Raw genomic sequence first — 6,000 nt, 5'->3', positions numbered from 1 at the left:
TTGTAATGGGTTTATCTTTTGAAGAGGTGTTTTTAACACCTTAGCTACTAGTGATTTGTAGCACAGCTATTTGAGACGAAGAGAAGACCGTGAAAGTCCTGGCGTACTGGGCTACTATACTGCTTAGCACACAGAAGTAGACCAGTGTTCAGGCGGAGAGGGTGATGAGAGCCAGCTCTCTTTTACAGTAAACTGGCGAGTTTTCCGGATACCGTGTGTAAGTGTAATAGATATAGAAAATAAGTAATTTGGGTGAACTCCTCCTTTAAATGTCAAGGATTTCACCCAACACACACACACACACACACACACACACACACACACACACACACACACACACACACACACACACACACACACACACACACACACACACACACACACACACACACACAGACACACACACACACAATTGTTTACAGCTGATGTTAATTATTTCGCGCTGCGCAGTTAGGTCTACTAACTTTATACTCTGACCGACGTGTGGATTTAGTTTGGTTAATTCAAGATGAAAACAGCAAAGCTTGGTTACAAGGTTGTATAATCGAACCCAGGACCTTCTAGCTGTGAGGTGACAGCACGACTGTGCCACCGTGTCCCCTTTTCTTTTCTTCCTACCTAGTCTTAACTACTAGAGTTGAGACCGTGTTGTCACACGCGAGCGTGGTTGAGTGAATGTGTGAGGGGAGGGGGGAGGAATGCAGAGCTGTCCTCGGCTCGGAGCAGCAACATGTGTTACAGAGAGACACGCATGACGCATCTATACATCTCATTACAACTGTGTTTTAACGGATTTTGCTGTTAAATAAATAAATAGTGTGTGCCTGCGCGCATCTGTAGGAACCTTCCTTCCTCCTATACCACCCACAAGTCTGTATGACAAACCATTGAAAAGTTATAGGCCAAAATAGGAACTATCAAATATCGACCAATCAGAAGAGGTGGCGTGGCTAGGTTACACCAATGAAGGTCAATCAAGTCCAATGACACCTCCCACAAGTCTGTATGACAAACCATTGAAAAGTTATAGGACAAAATAGGAACTATTGGCCTGGGCCATGGCTCAGTGGTCCAGGCACCTTGGCTGGTAATCCAGTCTGGCAGTGTGCCGCGGGTTCGACTCCCGATCCCGACGGCCTTTACTGCATGTCTTCCCCCCATCTCTCTCCCCATTTTCCTGTCAGCCTACTGTCTGTCCCTCCATAAAAAATAAATAAAAATAAAGGCGAAAGCCACAAAAAAAATGTAGATCTTGTAGATCTGCTATTTTCACTTCCCGTTTTGGCGTTGAAGTCACGGCATTTTATGAAAACGTACGATTTTGATAACTTCTCATCGTTACGGTATTTTGTGTACGCTGAGTGAGTTATTTATTTGGAACGGACCATCTTGCTAGGAGGAGTTTGTTAAAGTGCGAAATGGCATGAATTGCGCCAAAACGCCACAATAAATTAAAAATGGCTACTTCCTGTTTGGTTTAGGTCATGGCGCCAAGATACTTTTTTGCAATGATACAGGTGTGTACCAATTTGCATACATGTATATGAAACCGAATTGTGGGGCTTCAAGCACAAACTTTTGTAGGGGGCGATATTGAGCCATTAGTCCACGCCCCTTTTTGAGACGATTAAAATACGTAATTTTTTGCCACTTGTGATGTGTGTTTTCACAACTTTTCGAGTAAGTTTAGCGCCTCAAAAACACGACTCATTTCAGATAAAATAATCATTGCGATTTCAATAGGGCTTCGCACTACTGTGCAGTGCTCGGGCCCTAATTCAAATTCAAATGCGCTTTTTTGGCATGGGAAAACATACGTTGACATTGCCAAAGCAAAATTAACACATCTCTAAAGCCTGAGTGTGTACTCTGTTGCTAGAAGGTTTCTGTACACCAAAGATATAGCAGGCAATGCAACACGTTGTGGGCTTGTACTGTAGATCTGCTACTTTTGGCATGCAGCTATAAGTCTAAGCGACGCCATCACAGTCCGCCGAAAAAACTCTTTCAAATGACTAAAACTAAATGGAATTGTATTCAAAAGACTACGACTAAAATTAAATCACACTGATACAGTGCTCATCGTATCTTATCTAAACCTCTGAATGTCTAATGCTATAACACTAACCCAAACCTGAAACTTTTCACAATTGTAATAATCATTTTCTTCTCCATAAAAGAGAAGTGGTCGGTAGAGCAGCCGGATGGGATCCGTGAGGTTCCCAGTTCCATCCCGGGCTCCTTGTAGCGGACCCAGCTGGACTTTTAAGGATGAAGTCTGAACTGATGATTTTGAAGTTGCTTTATTCATAGATCAACGTAGAACTGGGACAGAAATAGAATACAATATATCAAAGGTCATAAATCACTACAATATAATCCATAAACCGTTCCAATCTCAGGCACAAAATGCATTTTCCATGCATCACTAAAGTACATTACACAATACATAAACAGCCTTCTGCATACATTTTCACAATAATACCAATAACAGTGCAAGCAAATCAATAAAATACCCTGTCCCCTTTCCAGCTAGGTGCTATCTTCTGTGTGTGGCATCAGTTCGTTCCATGCCATGGTTAGTTGGCATTTGACCGTTCCTTTGGCCTTCCTTTCCTTAGCCATCCACATAACCAACAAACTTTAGCCACACCATTTGTGTGGTGTCTGTTTCAAGCCTTCTCTGTACTGAGGCAGCATTTCCTTGTTTTTAACTCGAGTGCCACAGCTGAGCTGGGTCCCAATTATCTGATTGGCGTCAGTTGTTGGCAGACTTCCTGTTCCACTGCCTCGCAACACTGAATATATACTCAACAATAAAAGTATTACCTGTGGGTACCGTTACACTCCTCCAGAGTTAGTGTCGAGGTGTCCTTGAGCGAGACGCTGAACTAACTAAACCCCTAATTGCTCCCGGTGTGCAGTTTGGTGCCTTGCTTGGTTTCCTCCGACCAACGGTGTATGAATGGGTGAATCAGAATGTAATGCACAATCTATGTAAAGCACCTTGGATAATGGTGCTGTATAAAATGCACCATGTACTTACCATTTTGGTTTATTTCAAAATGTATGCGATACTTCAGGGATGTTTGGTCCTCACAAGTATAGTAACGCGTGTGTGACTGTGACTGTGACTGTGACTGTGACACACACACACACACACACACCACACACACACACACACACACACACACACACACACACACACACACACACACACACACACACACACACACACACACACACACACACACACACACACACACACACACACACACACACACAGTCTTTCATTACTGAGAGCAGCGTGCCTTACAGCGGTTACCGTAGTAACTCGACCACCATGACACCATGGCAACCAGCATCATTGATATTACAGCTCACAAAGCTAGAACCATGGAACTGTGAGGACAGGGGCGTGCGTGTGTGTATGACTGTATGTGCGTGCTTGCAATTATTACACGAGAGGGTGTGCTTTACCGTGACTATTGGCACGACATCGTTGCTGCAGGAACGAGGCAGTAGCAGAGTTCCGTAAGCGCATGCTCAAGTGTAATATAGGGCGAATATACAACAGTTATCTTAAAAAAATAAAAAATAAAATCATTGTAGATATTCGATAGAAATTAGGGATGCACGGTATAGATTTTTTTAAACTGATACTGATATATTCCCTCTTCTCAAGACCAATATCGATACTAATAACCGATTATATATAGGCTATACAGTATATCTGTAAATTACACACATGTAAAAATGACATACTGAGCAACGGTACATTTAACATAACTTTGACCGAATCTGCTTACAGCAGTTAGAACAAAGTCATTTAGCAGAACTACAACCATATGAAAAATAAAATATAGAATATATATACAATATATTTTCGGAGCTATAGTCATAATGTTTATCAGCTTTATAGGGATGATGTCATTCCTGATATTGGGCCGATAATTATCTTGCATCCCTAATAGAAATGCATATATTTTTAATGCCAGATTTGCCACTACGACCACACATGTTCCATGAAAACTGCTAGCCTAGCCTCTCGGCCGAGTCTGCTCTGTGAGTCTCATCAGCACATCTGAAATTTATGTTTTTATTAGGTGTGCCATAATGCTAGTTTAATCATGGGTAGATGGCTATTTCAACCAATAAGATTGCTTCCTCGAAACTACCTGTATTGCACTTGTGAGGGCCAAAATGTCCTCACACGAATTTGAGAAATATACACTTCGAGGACAATGTTTCTTGGTTGATTGAATACTTTATTAGTCAGATATGTAAACAGCATGGTGTGCGTTACCATCATTGATGGCATGCCTGCGTTGCAGGCAGCGCAGAAGTGACACCTCGCTCTGCGAGACATTGTGAGCTTGTAGATCTGCTTTTTTCCCCACAATGTTTGCCTCTTTCTTATGCAAAATTTGATAATTCTGAAAAAGACAAAAGATCTTAAAAGTCCTTAAATTGTAACTTTAGAAATGTGCAGATACCCTGTATACATGTATACTGTATGTTGTTTTGTTTACTGTTGAGTGAGAAAACAATTTTGCATAATCATTATTTCATATATTCATCTGGGGACACCCCAAACAATTATTTGAGGATGCCCTTGGTCCCGACCCTTATTTTCGGAAGTGTAATATTTTTGTTCCATTATTCTGTTAGCACAGTGTGCAGACAGACGGAGCATGTCACGCTAACATTTCACAGTGTGTTCTTGTGACAAATCCCTCGACAAAGCCCTTGAATGTTAAATCTACAGTGCCTTTCTGTGTGGAGTTTGCATGTTCTCCCCATATCCCCTAGGGTAGGTACCCTCACAAAAACATGCAGTAATCCTGGTCTCTAAACTACCTCCCCATGGCCAGCCGGGGCACCTGATGGAGGGAAAAGGAACTGGTCGGAATAACGTGTTCCTTCCACGCGCTACGTCCAGCCGGGGAAACTCTCCCCTGTCAGGTCAAAAGAAGCAGCTGGGACTCCTCATGCATAGAAGGAAGCATGAGGTCAGTCCGCTGCCCCCTCAGGTTGGCAGAGGAAGTGTAGCGCCCAGGATTACATTAGACAAGTAAGACGCGCAAACGCGGGAAGCGAACGCAGCTCGTAAATTGCAATAACAACAATTAGAATAAATTACGTACTTTTTAAGGTTTTTTTTAAGTTAAGTTTTTTTAAATTAAATGTTTTTTCAAGTTATTTTTTTAGTGTGTGTATGTGTGCGTGCGTGCGTGCGTGTTTCTTTTTTAGGTTTTTTTTTGTAAAGTTTTTTCTTTAAGTTAAGTTTTTTGTGTGTGCGTTTTTCCTTTTTAAGTTTTTTTTTAAGTTAAGTTTTTTTTTAAGTTAAGTTTTTTGTGTGTGCGTTTTTCCTTGTTACGTTTTTTTTTTAAGTTAAGTTTTTTTTTAAGTTAAGTTTTTTGTGTTGCGTTTTTCCTTTAAGTTTTTTTTTTAAGTTAAGTTTTTTTTTAAGTTAAGTTTTTTTTAAGTTAACTTTTTTGTGTGCGTTTTTCCTTTTTAATTTTTTTTTTTAAGTTACGTTTTTTTTTAAGTTAAGTTTTTTTTTAAGTTAAGTTTTTTGTGTGTGTGCGCATGCGTGCGTGCGTGCGTGCGTGCGTGTGTGTGTGTGTGTGTGCGTGCGTGCATGTGTGTGTTTTTGTGTGTGATACAGCTGCGCCCTCTGGTGGTGGGCGGGTGGTGTTACAGCGTGACACACAGACACACAGACACACACACACACACACACACAGACGTGATCTGCTGGGTCTCATAGTAAATGCTCACTGCGTTCGCAATAATTGACACTGGGTGAAAAAATGGGTTGCAAAATGTGCAGTGGTGGAAAGTAACTGTACTGTACTTTCAAGCCAATAAAAAGGCTTGAAAAGTGTAAATGCCAGTGCTGCTCCAGTGCCCTCTCCTTCTACAATTTTGAGGTATTTGTACTTTACTGGAGTATTTCCAATACTTTTCAGAGGTAAAAGAATTACATTTACTCCA

This window comes from Electrona antarctica (assembly GCF_951216825.1).
Source record: "Electrona antarctica genome assembly, chromosome: 2".
Lineage (NCBI taxonomy): Eukaryota > Metazoa > Chordata > Actinopteri > Myctophiformes > Myctophidae > Electrona > Electrona antarctica.
Note: the sequence above shows the minus strand (reverse complement) of the source record.